Source organism: Chlorocebus sabaeus, chromosome 9 (genome assembly GCF_047675955.1).
Source record: "Chlorocebus sabaeus isolate Y175 chromosome 9, mChlSab1.0.hap1, whole genome shotgun sequence".
NCBI lineage: Eukaryota > Metazoa > Chordata > Mammalia > Primates > Cercopithecidae > Chlorocebus > Chlorocebus sabaeus.
In genome coordinates this window covers 104094461-104111847 of record NC_132912.1, presented here as the reverse complement: position 1 = coordinate 104111847, position 17387 = coordinate 104094461, and the positions used below count along the sequence as shown (strand labels likewise).

At 42.7% G+C, this 17387-nt stretch overlaps 1 protein-coding gene across 8 annotated transcripts in view; it reads right to left on the bottom strand.

Annotated features, from left to right (window-relative positions):
- BTRC (beta-transducin repeat containing E3 ubiquitin protein ligase) overlaps nt 1-17387 on the bottom strand; it is a 205876-nt gene that overhangs the window by 188161 nt on the left and 328 nt on the right. Inside the window, exon 1 of one of the 8 annotated variants that reach the window (XM_038009478.2) lies at nt 17185-17286. The exons of the other annotated variants lie outside the window; for them this stretch is intronic. The gene's annotated coding sequence lies outside the window, so the exon portion shown is untranslated. Of the gene's footprint in view, nt 1-17184; nt 17287-17387 lie in introns of those variants that run through there. 8 annotated transcript variants of the gene reach the window in all.

The following is a 17387-nucleotide window of genomic DNA, read 5'->3' as shown; positions in this document are numbered from 1 at the left end:
TTTCTCACGGACTTGAAGAAGTATCTGTAACACATACGAATAGCAGCATTATTCACAAAGGTCAAAAGGTAGAAGCTTCCCAAGTGTCTGTTGACAATAAATAAAATGTGGTATATACATACAATTACATATTATTCAGTCTTAAAAAAGGAAGAACATGGATGAAACCTGAGTACATTAAGTACAATAAGCTAGTCACAAAAAGACAAACACTGTATGATTCTACCTATATGAGGTATCTAGAGGAATCAAATTCATAAGGAAAAAAAAAAAATAGAAGGCTGGGCGCAGTGGCTCATGCCTGTAATCCCAGCACTTTGGGAGGCCGAGGCGGGTGGATCACCTGAGATCAGGAGTTCAAGACCAGCCTGGCCAACATAGCGAACCTCATCTCTACTAAAAACATAAAAATTAGCTGGTGTGGTGGCACACACCTGTAGTACCAGTTACTCAGGAGGCTGAGGCAAGAGAATTGCTTGGCGGAGGCTGCAGTGAGCCAAGATCACGCCATTGCACTCCAGTCTGGGCAACAGAGCAAGACTCCATCTCAGGGGGAAAAAAAAAAAAAACACCAAACAAACAAAAAAAAGGAATAGTGGTTGCCAGTAGCTGGGATAAGGGAGACATGGATAGTTCGTCTAATGGGTATAGAGTTTCAGTTTTGCAAGACAAAAAAGTTCTAGAGATTATATATGCACAACAGTGTGAATATACTTAACACTACTGAACTATACACTTTAAATAATTAAAATGGTAAAATTTACATTACATGTATTTTACCACAACAAAAAATATTTAAATAAAACTTGTATGCGTAAATGTATATGTGTATGTGTATGTGCGTGTCCGTGTGTGTGTCTGTGTGTGTAGATAAAGTCAACATCTTGGCCCAGTGAAGTGGTGCACACCTATAACCTCAGCATCCCAGCACTTTGGGAGGCTGAGGCAGATAGACCACTTGAGCCCAGGAGCTCGAGACCAGCCTGGACAACATGGAGAAACCTCATCTCCACTAAAAATGCAAAAAAACTAGCCAACATTTGGTGGCACACGCCTGTAGTCCCAGCTACTGGGGAGGCTGAGGTGGGAGGATCCCTTGAGCCCAGGAGGTCAAGGCTGCAGTGATCCTAGATGGGAGAAAGGAAGGGAGGGAGGGAGGGAAAAAGGAAGGAAGGAAGGAAGGAAGGAGGGAGGGAGGGAAGGAGGGAGGGAGGGAGGGAGGGAGGGAGGGAGGGAGGGAGGAAGGAAGGAAGGAAGGAAGGAAGGAAGGAAGGAAGGAAGGAAGGAAGGAAGGAAGGAAGGAAGGATCTGTATGATCTTGGGATAAACAAAGAGAAAAAGTGCTAACCATAAATTTAAAAATTGAAACTCTTGGCCGGGCGCGGTGGCTCAAGCCTATAATCCCAGCACTTTGGGAGGCCGAGACGGGCGGATCATGAGGTCAGGAGATCGAGATCATCCTGGCTAACACGGTGAAACCCCGTCTCTACTAAAAAATACAAAAAAACTAGCCGGGCGAGGTGGCGGGCACCTGTAGTCCCAGCTACTCGGGAGGCTGAGGCAGGAGAATGGTGTAAACCCGGGAGGCGGAGCTTGCAGTGAGCTGAGATCAGGCCACTGCACTCCAGCCTGGGCGACAGAGCGAGACTCCGTCTCAAAAAAAAAAAAAAAAAAAAAATTGAAACTCTTGACTACATTTTGACTACAATAAACCTCTACTCATTTTGTCAGGGCCAGGCAAAACAGACATTTGCAGGATCAGCAGAGGTCTTAGTACAGGATGACAGAGTACCACCAGGATAAGGGGCAGGCACGATGGCTCACAGCTATAATCCTAGCACTTTGGGAGGCCGAGGCAAGTGGATTACTTGAGTCCAGGAGTTTGAGAAAAGCCAGGGCAACATGGCAAAACCCCGTCTCTACAAAAAATTAGCCAGGTGTGATGGCAAGCACCTGTAGTCCCAGATGCTCCGGAGACTGAGGCAGGAAGATCACCTGAGTCCAGGAGGTTGAGTGAGGTTGCTGTGAGCTGTGATTGTGCCACTGCACTGCAGCCTGGGTAAAAGAGTGAGACCCTGTCTCAAAACAAACAAAAAAACAGGATAAGGGATATGTCCATACAGAAATATGGCAGGTAACATGGCAGCCCTGCACAGAATGTTGAAGTCCAAATGTGATGTGGAAAGCAATCTAGCACAGGTATCAGACAAGGGTGTTCATGCAAGGGTGTAGGCCAGCAATCTGACATGGGGTTTTGAAGCCTAAATAAGTCAAGGATGGCATCTATATAGTGGATGTGGGGAACAGCAGCAACATGAGAGTGGTCACATAGAAAGGGGCTGATTGACTAAGAAAATAAGTTGAGGATAATGAAAGCCAAGTTACTCACTGTCAGAAAACGGAGTCACAATTATGAAATTATTGAACGAATCCTGTGGTATTAGACTGGAACTGGGGATATCAGTGTGAACTCACGCTTTTAAATAATACGTAAGATAAAATAACAACGTAAATGTGCAATATGCACCTGTGTGTGTGGTGTGTCCAGTATGATGGCTTGGGAGCAGTGACACCTCAATAGCAATAAGCACACTTAACTAGATCTGAACTTCTACATGTCATTCTCTACTAAAAGAAACTACTAAAAGAGCTTCTCGGAGAAATCACTAATTCCAGGGCTAGGGCAAAAAAAGTACAAGAAGAGCCTGGAGTATCTTTCAGTAAATAAGAAAATGCTCAATGACATCAAAAAGCAGAGAACGCAGTTTGAATGCCTTTCCCACTGGCCAAATAGGGAACAATTCAAGCATCAAAATAAATAATGAAGCTGGGAACACAAAAAATAATGAGGCTCATGCCTCTCAGCGCTTTGGGAGACCAAGGTGGGAGGATGTTTGAGCCCAGGAGTTGGAGGCTGCAGTGAGCTGTGATAACACCAGTGTACTCCAGAGCCTGGACAAGAGGGCAAGATCTCATCTCTTTAAAAATAATAATAATAATAGTAATAACAATAATAATAATCCAATAGGGGAAAAAAGGCCAAGACTTGAACACTTCAACAAAAGAGTATGTCTAAACAGTCAATAAGCCTAAAAAGGTGCTTGTTTACAATAGTCATTAAGGAAACACGAATTAAAACAGTGGGAGAGTACCATCATCCAGTAGAATGGCTACAAGGAAAAAGACAATGTTATTATTATTATTATTTTTTTTGAGATGGAGTCTCGCTCTGTCGCCCAGCTGGAGTCCAGTAGTACCATCTCAGCTCACTGCAACCTCAGCCTCCCAGGTTCAAGCGATTCTCATGCGTTAGCCTCCTGAGTAGCTGGGATTACAGGTGCCCGCAACCACACCCAGCTAATTTTTGTACTTTTATAGAAGCGAGGTTTCACCACGCTAGCCAGACTAGACTCAAACTCCCGACCTCAAGTGATCTGCCTGCCTCAGCTTCCCAAAGTGCTGGGATTAGAGGCATGAGCCACCATATCCGGCCTCAAAAAAGATGAGATTAAGTGAACACTGCAAGAATGTTCAGCAACTGGGACTCCCATACACTGCTAAAGAAAGTATAAAATAAAAAACATTAGCTGAGTGTGGTGGCACATGCCTATAGTCCTAGTTACTCAGGAGGCTAAAATGAGAAGACAGCTTGAGCCCAGGAGTTCTAGGTTGCAATGAGCCATGATCATGCCACTGCACTCCAGCCTGGGCAACAGAGGGAGACCCTGTCTCTAAAAAAAAAAAAAAAGAAGAAGAAAAACAGTTGCATAGGTTCTACTAAAGTGTCTTAGTCTATTTATGGTGCTATAATGGAATACCTGAGGGTGGGTAATTAATAATAAAAAAAAAAAAAAGGTTTATTTGGCTCACAGTTCTGCAGGCTGTACAAGAAGCATGGTGCTAGCAACTGCTCCTGGTGAGAGTCTCAAGCGGCTTCCACTCACGGTGGAGGGTGAAGAGGAGCTGCATGTGCAGAAATCACATGCCAAGAGAGAAACCAAAAGAGAGAGGAGGGAGGTGCCAGACTCTTAAGCAACCAGCTCCAGCAGGAACTAATGGAGCGAGAACTCACTCATTTCCAAAAGGAGGGCACCAAGCCCTTCATGAGGAATGCACCTCCATAATCCAAACACCTCCCACCAGGCCCCACCTCCAACACTGGAGATCAAATTTCAACATGAGACTTGGTGGGGCCAAACAAGCTATATTCAAACCATAGCATAAAGCTAAACATTTTCATACCCCATGACCCAGCAATTCCATTCTCAGGTACATACTCAACAGAAATATGTAGATATGTTTAAGGAAAGACATGTAGAAGATTATTTACAATAGCACAATTTAAAGTAGCCAAAAACTGGAAATAACCCAAATGTCCATCAAAAATAGAATGACTAATCTGAACGATTAATCACAGTGTAATACATTAACAAGCATAAACACACCATACCTCCCACAAAAACCTGAGTGAATCATCTTACAAACAATATGGGACAAAAGATACCAGACACCAAAGAATACACCCTGGAATGATTCCATTTAGATGAGCTTACATACCAATAACAGTAAAACTAATCTATAGATATTATAAGGGAGTGATTTCTCTTGGGAATAGGGAGTTAGTAACCAAAGCGGGCATGAAGGCAACTTGTGGAGTGCTGGCAAAGTTCTACTCCTGATCTAGATAATGGATACATAGATGTGTTCACTAGGTAAAAACTCACTGAGTTATACATAATTATTTGTACATACTAAAAATATGTATTTGTATATATATTTTACTTTAGTAAAAAAGCTCACATTAACACATACATAAAGTACACTAGAACATTCTTCTTAAATATAGATCTAGGCCAGGCGCAGTGGCTCACGCCTGTAATCCCAGCACTTTGGGAGGCTGAGGGGGGTGGATCACCAGGTCAAGAGATAAGAGACCATTCTGGCCAACATGGTGAAACCCTGTCTCTACTAAAAATACAAAAATTAGCTGGGCGTGGTGGTGCGCGCATGTAGTCCCAGATACTCGGGAGGCTGAGGCAGGAGAATCACTTGAACCTGGGAGGCAGAGGATGCAGTTAGCGAAGATCGTGGCACTGCACTCCAGCCTGGGCAACACAGTGAGACTCCATCTCAAAACAAAACAAAAAAAATTAAAAAAAAAAAAATATATATATATATGTATATATAAAACTAGATTAAGTCCAAACTCCCTGGGCCTCCAATTTATATTTTCCTTCTTATCTGCTACGCTCAAATAATACCTATTTACCCACCTATAACTCACTACACCTGCCCAACTTCTGATCTCCTGGCCTTTACCCAAGTTACTTCCTATTCTTGGAACTGCCCACCTCAGACACAAGTCTGTCAAAATCTATCTATTCTTCAAGGTCCAATACAAAACTTTCTTCTATAAAGCTTCTAAATATCTCTCCAGTTAAAACTAATTTCTCCTTCCTTTAACTCAATTTACTTTTTCTGTTTCCTCTCTTAAATTCTATAGCACTTTGTGCCACTATTTCAGCACTTAACAAAGTGTGCCTTAAGAGATATTTATAGGCCGGGCGCGGTGGCTCAAGCCTGTAATCCCAGCACTTTGGGAGGCCGAGACGAGCGGATCACGAGGTCAGGAGATCGAGACCATCCTGGCTAACACAGTGAAACCCCGTCTCTACTAAAAAATACAAAAAACTAGCCGGGCGAGGTGGCGGGCGCCTGTAGTCCCAGCTATTCAGGAGGCTGAGGCAGGAGAATGGCATAAACCCGGGAGGCGGAGCTTGCAGTGAGCTGAGATCCGGCCACTGCACTCCAGCCCAGGCGACAGAGCGAGACTCCGTATCAAAAAAAAAAAAAAAAAAGAGATATTTATAAATGCCTATCTAATGAGATTGTGAAGCTCTAGAGAAGTTTTACTCAACTTTGTATCTTCACCCCCCTATTCCCCCATAATGTCTTCCCCTATATGTAACAATGCTTTGCAATCAGTTCAGGCTCACGTTTTTTATCGAATTACATTACAGGTACACTATCATGACCTCTCTTTGTCAACCCACTGATTTTTTTTCCTATACTTTATTGCCAAGTACTACTTAACAGAAAATGTGGTACTCCAGCACAACTTAGGATCATACAATCCTAAATTTCCTATGAAAACCTTGGATACATAAAGGGGTTTTATGGTGTAAATTGACAATTATCCCCTTACTTATACATGGCAATTTAGAATTTAACATGAACTGAAAGGAAAAACAGAGAGAGACCCTTTTTAAGTAGGTAAAATTAACAATAGCCCATTTTCTGCTTAAGAAAACTGGAGCTCAGAGTGAGGAGTCTGTTCAAGCAGCCACTGTCAGCCCACTGGCCAGTACACTTGCTACAATGTAGTTCGTGATCATTTTGTATTATAAATGCATATACTCAACATACTAAATTTTACTTTTTAAGATTATGATATATATTCACTGTAATTACAAAAAAAAAAAAAAAGAAGGCTGGGCATGGTGGCTCACGCCTGTAATCCCAGCACTTTGGGAGGCCAAGACAGGTGGATCACTTGAGGTCAGGAGTATGAGACCAGCCTGGCTAACATGGTGAAACCCCGTCTCTAATAAAAATACAAAAATTAGCCAGGTGTGGTGACGCACACCTGTAGTCCCAACTACTTGGGAAGCTGAGGCAGGAGAATTGCTTGAACCTGGAAGGCAGAGGTTGCAGTGAGCTGAGACTGTACCACTGCATCCAGCCTGGGCAACGAGAGCAAAACTCCGTCTCAAAAAAAAAAAATACAAAAAAATTTTTAAAGAAAAAAAAGAAAAAGAATTAAAAAAAAGAACTATCACCCAGCCTGGGTGACAGAGTGAGTGAGACTGTCTCAAAAAATTTTTTACAAAGGGCCAGATGCGGTGGCCCGCGCCAATAATCCCAGCACTTTGGGAGGCCAAGGCGGGTGGATCACCTGAGATCAGGAATTTGAGACTAGCCTGACCAACGTGGAAAAACACCGTCTCTACTGAAACTACAAAATTAGCTGGGTGTGGTGGTGCATGCCTGTAATCCCAGCTACTCAGGAGGCTAAGGCAGGAGAATCACTTGAACCCAGGAGAAGGAGGTTGCGGTGAGCCAAGATCACGCCATTGTACTCCAGCCTGGGCACCAAGAGCGAAACTCCGTCTCAAAAAAAATAAAAATAAAAATAAAAATAAAAATAAAAATAAAAATAAATTTTAAAGTAAAAAAGCATTAAAGAAAAGAAATATCACCTAAGTAATGCTTTTCTGTGTATTTACTAGTATATTTTCAGAATACCATTAAATATTTTGAAATATTACCCATAAACCAGCAACTCACAAATAACCTCATTAACAGTTTGGTGTATATACATGAATTTATGAATCTGTGCTACAAAAATATTTACCCACATGCTATAATTCCTGGATATCTGTCTCTATGACTTTTCAACGAAAGCATGAAAGTTTTCCAGACATCTAAATATATTAGCACCAGATCTTTGCAACCTTAAGTTTAGCTGCAGTGAAGAGATGGAAAAGCTCTTAAAACTGCTAACAAGAGAGTTGTTGGGTTATTATGTATGACCTTGATACAAACTCTGTTACAGTTCAAATTCTATTACAAACGCCATTCCAGTGACATCAAGCTTATCAGTCCCAAAGATAGAAGAATAGCACCGTGGTATTGCTGAACTTCTCAGGGCATCACTGTGGAATAGTCAAGATTCTGATTATTTCTTTATGCTTTTTTTCTACATAACATGAAGAGAAGAAATCTGCTGTATTACATTGTGATTCTAGGAGCATCCAGTCAACAGGTATTCAGCAACCAATATGAAAAAGTGCTATCAGGACAGTGCCAACAATGGAGAGCAGAAAGAAGAAAGCACAATAGTTGTCATAATAAGCATCTTACCATTCGTCTCTAAATCAACTGTACTAGATCAATGCAGTAGATTACTGTCACTGTAGTATTGTGCAAGTTACTCCCTGCCCTACTTGACTTTGGGCTTTTGACTTTAAGTAAGCCAAGTTTAAGGTCATCTACTACCCAACAAACTCACAATTTCAAGAGAATAAATACCTATTGTTGTAAGATGCTGGCATTTTGTGATTCTAAATGCCAATAGCTAACTGATACGATACTATGACAACAGTAAAGTCTTACTGCACTTCTTCGGTAATTTAAATAATCAGGAAACCTATATGTAAATCCAGACAGTAAATCTTCAACTCTGGCCACACCACTTGACTGCCTACCTCAGAGAGACATCTGTCAAAATCTATCTATTCATCAAGATCTAATATGAAGCTTTCTTTTTTTTTTTTTGGAGACGAGTCTCGCTCTGTCGCCCAGGCTGGAGTGCAGTGGCCGGATCTCAGCTCACTGCAAGCTCCGCCTCCCGGGTTCACGCCATTCTCCTGCCTCAGCCTCCCGAGTAGCTGGGACTACAGGCGCCCGCCACCATGCCCGGCTACTTTTTTGTATTTTTTTTTAGTAGAGATGGGGTTTCACCGTGTTAGCCAGGATGGTCTCGATCTCCTGACCTCGTGATCCGCCCGTCTCGGCCTCCCAAAGTGCTGGGATTACAGGCTTGAGCCACCGCGCCCGGCCGAAGCTTTCTTCTACAAAGCTGCTAAAGAGCTCTTCAGTTAAAACAAACTTCCCGGCCAGGCGCAGTGGCTCACACCTGTAATCCCACTACTTGGGGAGGCCGAGGCAGGCGTATCCTGAGATTAAATCCAGGCGGTCTGATTTGAGAGCCTTACTTAGGTACGGTATACTTCCTCTTTGAAGAGCAGGAAAACTGTGGGATATTCGAGTTCGAGGCCAGCCAGGAGGTCAGGAGTTCGAGACCAGCCTGGCCAATACGGTGAAACCCCGTCTCTACTAAAAAATACAAAACTTAGCCGGGTGTGGCGGCACACACCTGTAGTCCCAGCTACTCAGGAGGCTGAGGCAGGAGAATTGCTTGAACCCAGAAGGTGGAGGTTGCAGTGAGTCGAGATTGCGCCACTGCACTCCAGTCTGGGTGACAGAGTGAGACTCCATCTCAAAACAAAACAAAACAAAAAAACGAACTTTCCCTCCCTTAAATTCTATAGCACTTTGTGCTTCTATTTTAGCATTTACCAAAGTGTACCTTAACAAATATTAAGGAAACATGCCACCATATCCCACAGTTTTCCTGCTCTTCAAAGAGGAAGTATACCGTACCTAAGTAAGGCTCTCAAGTCAGACTGCCTGGATTTAATCTCAGGATACCTGCTAGCATGACTTTGAGCAAGTTACTTAACCTCTCTGGAATAATTTTCCTTAATGAAAAATGGGGATAATAACAATACCGAATCCACCTCACAGGATTATTGGGAGGACTAAATGAAATAATATATAGAGAGCTTAGAACAGTATATTTAAAACAGCAAATAGTAAATGCTAAATAAATATAGTCAAACTTCCGTAGCTGCAGGAAACTGGTTCCAGGATCCTCCCCACAGGATACCAAAATTCACAGATACTCACAAATCTCTTATAGTGCGTTAAATGGCACATAACCTACACACATCCTCCCATATATTTTAAATCATCTCTAGGTTATATATAATACTTAATATAATGTAAATGTTATATAAGTAGTTGTTATACTATACTGTTTTTAATTCCCACTTTTATTGTTTATTGTTATTTTTTATTGTGGTCTCTTTCTCTGAATATTTTCAATCAACGGTTAGTGGACATAGAACCCACGAATATGAGGGGCCAACTGTAATAGCTGTTAGCTATTCGTGGCTGACTATATTAACAAAACACAAAAAATTTCTTCTGGCTGGCCACGGTGGCTCACACCTATAATCCCAGCACTTTGGGAGGCAGAGGCAGGAGGATCACCTAAGGTCGGGAGTTCGAGATCAGCCTGACCAACATGGTGAAACCCCATCCCTACTAAAAACACAAAAATTAGCTGGGTGTGGTGGCGTGTGCCTGTAATCCCAGCTATTCAGAGGCTGAGGCAGGAAAATCACTTAAACCAGGGAGTCGGAGGTTACAGTGAGCCGAGATTGTACCACTGCACTCCAGCCTGGCGACAGAGCGAGACTCCATCGCAGGGGGAAAAAAAAATCCAACTCAAAAGGTTCATCTTAGGCAGGCAGAAATTCTCTCTCCCTTAGCTCTGGGGCTTTTGCTCCCTTGCTTCCCAATCCCCACCTTGGTCACATATAAAGGTAATCCAGGAACTAGCAGGTAGTGTCTCAGAGAACAATCATATTCTTAGTTCAACAGTAATCTCAGTTATCTTTTTCACTTGGTTATCTCTAAGCCTTCTGTACAATGTTACAACTGATCTTATAGCTCTATCTCAATCAGGCTATGGGAAACTAAAAGGAATAAGCCTCAGACTACTCTAATTATTCAGAAATTCTCCCCAAGTACAGCGTAAATACTGTGGAACACTAGTTGAAACTGTTAAGATCCAGTGGACCCTTCCCATAGAGATTTCTCCCCCGCTCCACTGCCTATTTTAGAATGCTGAGATTGATTTATTAAGGAAAGAGAAAGTTTATTTTTATTGACTAAGTTGTTAAACTTTGGTAAATATTTTCTATTTCATCCTCAATGGATTCTCACTATACACATTTAGAAAGGACTTCTGTGCTATATTAAAATATTGCTGGTCAGGCGCGGTGGCTCACGCCTGTAATCCCAGCACTTACGGAGGCCGAGGTGGGTGGATCACAAGGTCAGGAGATTGAGACCATCCTGACTAACATGGTGAAACCCTGTCACTACTAAAAATACAAAAAATTAGCCGGGCATGGTGGCACATGCCTGCAATCCCAGCTATTCGGGAGGCTGAGGCAGGAGAACTGTTTGAACCCAGGAGGCGGAGGTTGTAGTGAACCGAGATCATGCCACTGCACTACAGCTTGGGCAACAGAGTGAGACTCCGTCTCAAAAAAAAAAATTGCTAGAGCTGGGTATGGTGGCTCAAGCTTGTAATCCCAGCAATTTGGAAGGCTGATGCAGGAGAATCACTTGAGGCCAGGAGTTCCAGACCAGCCTGGGCAACACAGCAAGACCCCATCTCTACAAAAAAATAAAAAATTAGCCAGGTGTGGTGGCACAAACCTGTAGTCCCAGCTACTCAGGAGGCTGAGGTAGGAGCATTGCTTCAGCCCAGGAGTTTGAGGCTGCAGTGAGCTCAACCTATTGATGGCAGAGCTGCGCCCTAATAAAATAAAATACACGCTAGAAAGTAGGCGAGATTTAAAAAATATTTTAGGCTGCAAGTGGTGGCACGCACCTGTAGTCCCAGGTACCGGAGAGGACGAGGCAGAAAGATCACTTAACTCCAGCCTGAATTCAAGGCCAGCCTGAGCAACAGAGCAAGCAAGATCCCATCTCTAGAGGCCAGACACGGTAGCTAATGCCTGTAATCTCAGCACTTTGGGAGGCCAAGGCAGGGGATCACCTGAGGTCAGGAGTTCAAGAATAGCCTGGCCAACATGGTGAAACCCCGTCTACAAAAATACAAAAATTAGCTAGGCATGATGGCAGGTGTCTGTAATCCCAGCTACTCCGGAGGCTGAGACAGGAGAATCGCCTGAACCTGGGAAGCAGAGGTTGCAGTGAGTTGACATTGTGCCATTGCACTCTAGCCTGGGCGACAAGGCAAGACTCCATCTCAAAAAAAAAAAAAAAAAAAAGATCCCTTCTCTAGGCCGGGCACAGTTACACGCCTGTAATCCCAGCACTTTCGGAGGCTGAGGTGGGCAGATCACCTGAGGTAAGGAGTTCAAGACCAGCCTGGGCAACACGGTGAAACCCCGTCTCTACTAAAAACACAAAACTTAGCTGCGCGTGATGGCGTATGCCTGTAGTCCCAGCTACCTGGGAGGCTGAGGCACAAGAATCGCTTGAAAACAGTAGGTAAAGGTTGCAGTGAGCTGAGATTGCACCACTGTACTCCAGCCTGGGTGACAGAGTGAGACCCTGTCTCAATTAAAAGTTTTTTAAAAAAATAAGAGATCTCTTTTCAAAGTTTATTTTCTAATTTAGCAATAAATAATTTCTAAAACTACTCAAAGTAGGAGTTTTACTCCACAGTTAATAATTCACTTTTGATAATTTATGAAAATCTACTATAAACATAAATTTAGAAAATTAGCAAAAAGAGGCCGGACACGGCAGCTCAAGCCTGTAATCTCAGCACTTTCGGAAGCCGAGGCGGGCAGATCACCTGAGGTCGGAAGTTCGAGACCAGCCTGACCAACATTTGAAAAACCCTGTCTCTACCAAAAATACAAAATTAGCTGGGGCGTGGTGGTGCATGCCTGTAATCCCAGCTACAGGGGAGGCTGAGGAAGGAGAATCACTTGAACCTCAGAGGCAGAGGTTACAGTGAGCTGAGATGGCACCATTGCACTCCAGCCTGGACAACAAGAGCAAAACTCCATCTAAAAACAAAAACAACAATAAAATTAGCCAGGTGAGGTGGCGCATGCCTGTAATTCCAGCTACTTGGGAGGCTAAGGTAGGCAAATCACTTGAACCCGGGAGGCAGAGGTTGCAGTGAGCCGAAATTGTGCCACCGCACTCCAGTCTGGGCAACAGAGTGAAACTCAGGGTATCTCAGACAAAACAAAAAAAGAAAATTAGCAAAAAGAATTACCACTAATTTCATACCCTAACACCTATAAGAGTACCCATAAAAGAAACTGTTTGAAAGCTAATTTAAACTGGGAATAGATAAAGTATACACACAAACTCTGACAACTTAAACTAAGAACTGGTTTCAGATGTTCATCCCACCACCTGGTAATCAATTTCACTGATGTAAAGAAAATTCCATTATAGTGAAACATCTGACAATTTATTTTAAAATGTAATCTGTGTTTAGATACCTATGTTTTTTGAAGTAATTAAGCAAGCTTACTGAATCACATTAATTCACCCAGTATTATGTCTACAATGACATCATAAAGGGAAGTCATGCAGGAGATCATGTCAGTGCCTTCCAAAGTTAACCTCAAAAAAAGAGATGCCTGCTAAACATTCCTAGCATTATGACCCACAAACTTGGCTGATAATATTTTTATTTTTAGCCTGAACATCCAACTAGCATAGCACCTATGGTAGCAAGTCTCAAAAGGTGGCCCCCAGCAATTCCCCCTTCCCTGTTTATGCATGCCACCCTTCCTATCAATAGGTAGAGATTATTTCTCCTTCCTCTGTAGTCGGCCTTGACTGGCTTTGACCCACAGTGACATTCTTGGACTTCCAAATCTAGGATTTAGAAGATTGGCAGTCTCTACTTCCTGTCTCCTGGAATGTCCTTTCTTAGAACCTTGCCACCACACTTTAACAAAATCCAAGCAGCCACGTAGAGAAAGGCCCATATAGAGGAGAACTGAAGGTCTTTAGCCCTAGCTGAACTCTCAACCAGTGGCTAGCCATGTGAATGCGGCCACTCTGAACATTTCAACCACGCCCACACCTCAGCCAATACCAAGTGAAGCAGAAAAACCATCAGACTTGAGGGGAAAAATAAATTGGTTTTTTTAACCTAAGTTTTGAGGTGGTTTATTAAACAGCAAATATTTACCCTTTATATTGTTTCACTTATCTATCACCGCTACAAATAAAACTTATGTACATTCTAAAATTATTTCATCCATTTCAAGCTACTCTACTTGATTCTGGGATTGGCTGGACAAGAATATATTTATCCTGTTTTTAAAAATAAACATGGCTCAGCAAGGTGGCTCACGCCTGTAATCCCAAACTGGGAGGCCAAGGCAGGAGGATCCCTTGAGCCCAGGAGTTCAAAACCACCCCTGTCAACAAAGGGAGACCCTCATTCTCTACAAAAAGAAAAAAAAAAAAAACAAAAAAAAACAGCAAAGTGGCGTGTGCCTGTAGCCACTTGAGAGGCGAAGGCAGGAGGATCACGTGAGCCTGGGAGTTTGAGGCTGCAGCAAGCTGTGACTGCACTCTAGGCTGGGCAACATAGCAAAACCCTGTTTCAAAGGTGAAAACAAAAATAAAGTTCAAATTCCTCCTCAGCATGTCTTTCCACCCCCTATCTTAAATGCGCGTGCAGGTGTGTGTGTGTTTTGGGGCCTATGTTCCCTTAATCATTTTCATTTCTCTTCTTAGGTTCTCTTCAAGTTTCCGTTTATACTTTTGTTAACCAAAAAAGTATTAAGAAAGGTCCTTGAGGACCTGCTAAAGCTGAATGAGAGACATTAGCACATAAGTTAATGTAAACGGTTGCTTTCAATACCATTTATTTGTTTTTAAGAGTTAAACATTCTGCTTAAACTATTTAAGATAAGCTTTAAGTCTCGATCATGGGTGAATTATGGTCATCTCTGAATCAGCAGTCTTATTAATAGGATTTTATTGTAAAATTATTTATCAATGCACATTAGTATAGCAATGAGCAAATTTGTGAGAGTATCCATTTCGTCATTTTAAACTAATTTTACATTTGTTTAAATCATGACATCTATATCTGTATAAAAGTTGTCATTAGTGATTCATAATTGAGGGAAAGGTTGAGACCAGAACAAAGCCAAATAGTAACAAAAATGTCGGTTTGATTAAAAGGATAGTTTTTCCACGTGTACTGTGCACTAATTATTTGATGCTAGCTCAAATATCTTCTTTTTTTTTTTTTTTGAGACAGAGTCTCGCTCTGTTGCCCAGGCTGGAGTGCAATGGCACGATCTCAGCTCACTGCAACCTCTGCCTCCCGGGTTCAAGTGATTCTCCTGCCTCAACCTCCCAAGTAGCTGGGACTACAGGTGCACACCACCATGCCTAATTTTTGTATTTTTAGTAGATATGGGGTTTCACCATCTTGCCCAGGATGGTCTTGATCTCCTGACCTCGTGTTCCACCCACCTCAGCCTCCCAAAGTGCAGGAATTACAAGCATGAGCCACCGTGCCCCGCCAATATATTTCTTTCTTAAAATTGACTCTGAATACATCAACACGTTATAGCAGGGTAAATGGCATCAAAAGGAAGTTGTGACTTACTCAGATTCATAAGACTTACTGCACTGAAAGAGAATACCCAATTTCAAACTCTCCATTCTGTTTCTTTTATTAAGGTGTCATTCTGGTGACCCTATTCTAGTTGACCTTTTCTCAAACAGCAGCCAACACAGCAGGCAAGGTCAATAACGAAAGTAACTAAAATTAAAAGAAAAAACTGGCTCCTCCCTATGGAAACTAATTCAAGATTTAGTAATGTGTGGTGCCCTAAAAGCTGCAACTACTACATGGTCATCTCCAAGTCCACTTTAACTCAACCAGGAGGCCATTATCAAAACATAACTCACTGGTACAAAGCACAGATTAAGTAGCTGAAAATGTTACTAGGCTGAAGTCTAACCGAGAGTAAAAACGATGACCTCATGTCTCTTTAAGATCTGTAAATCACATTATTCCATAAATCTGACACAAGTGTCAGGATCAGGATTGAGTCAACCCTCTGCTGGGCGCTGCGGCTCACATCTGAAATCCCAGCACTTTGGGAGGCCAAGGTGGGCGGATCACCAGGTCAGGAACTGAGACCATCCTGGCCAACATGGTGAAACCCCGTCTCTACTAAAAATTAGACGGGCGTGGTGGCCTGCACCTGTAGTTCTAGCTACTCGGGAGGCAGAGGCAGGAGACTCGCCTGAACCCAGGAGGCGGAGGCTGCACCACTGCACTCCAGCCTGGGCGATAGAGTGAGACTCCGTCTCAAAAGAAAAAGAAAAAAAAAGGATTCAACCCTCTAGGAAAACAAAAATAAGCAGTAACAGTTTTCTGACTTAAGTCTAATAACTTTCACTTACTTCTAAAGTCCAGTAAAATTTCAAAGTCTCTTCTTCATATTTAGAATTTTAATGTTGGGCAGAAATCCAAGAACCTTCTTCAGGCTCAGTGAAATTTTTTTAACGATACCCTTGAACTTTAGGTGTTTTTGAAAACACTAATGCAAAATAAAGTTTTAGTGAATTTGATTAGTTTCCAAAAAACTATTCTTATAAATGGGGCAGTTTAAAGCCTAAAATTCAATTTCCTTAGTATCCACGTTTATCTGGATTTGTTATGGTATTTTAGGCAAAGATGCAAAATATTTTTTTTAAGCAAAGGAGTAAGATTTGGAGTGACAAGTCACAATAACTTCTGAAAAGGCAAGACTTGACTGCAAATAATATCAATGTCCCTAAGGCCACCTGTTAAGCTTAAAGTCTATGCATTCCATCATTCTTTAGTCGTAACCACAAAGTCTGGTTTCACACCTAGGAAACACAAAAAGCATCAGATTAAAAGCATCAAATATCAGACTATACAAGTTTGCCAAAGATAAGCACAGCAAAAAGAAAAGCGTGATACAAAGTTAAAGAAATATGTTCCAAGGGATTTAAACACACCCACAAAATCCAATCTTTGCTCACACTGTGCTTCAACCTAAAAGTGACGGGTAACCACAAATACTGACTTATTCCTGACTTACTTCCCTCTACCTACCTCCACCCTTTTTATCTCCTAAATTTCTCAACTGATCTCATCACTTCTTATGGGTCTTTGCAACTCTCATCTCCGCGGCCTTTCCCAGAAAATGATACAAAGCACCTGGCCTCCACATTTTACGGTCCCACAATTTACCTTTAAATTTTGTTTTGCTTACCCTATTAGATACTCATTTTGAACCAATCTCCTGTACCCATGTTTCCCTGACCAATCTGCCTCTTACTTTTCATCACCATGTCCTTACTACAGTATTTAGCTTCTCCTTTCAAAGTAGCGTTATGTACCTCTCTCCCTGACATTTGTAATTCTAGTTTACAGTCAACACCCTTTTCCCCTCCCAGGGACTGTCATTATAGCCCTAGGTACTCTTTCCCAGTCCTTATCTTCCTTGAGGCCTCTTCCCTTCCAGAGTTTGTCAACAGTAGTTTGGCCAAGCTGGGATTCCACCCTCAAGGCAAAGGCTATCCTCCCTCCCTCATTCTACAAAACTGTAAGCCTCTCACCAGCCCTAGCGTTCCCTCCTCCACCCTTAAATCCATCTGCATCCAGCCCTGCCCGTTCCCCTCTACCTACCATATCTGTCTTCACTCTATCCCGCGCTCCCCTTCCCCAGTCCTGAATGCACCTCCTCTCCCGGGCCTTACCGGTAACCCTGACACTGGGAAGGCCCCGCCAGCGGCCTCACGGCGTTTCTCCACAGAGCTTCCTCCGCTCTTCAGTAACAGTCCCCACGCCCCTTTCCCTCCAGGGCCCCGCGCGCCGCTTGGAGCCCCCTCCTCGATTAAGCTCCCGCTGTCACTTGGCCTCTCATCCACAAGATGGCGGAGCTGCTGCCCCCACCCTGGGT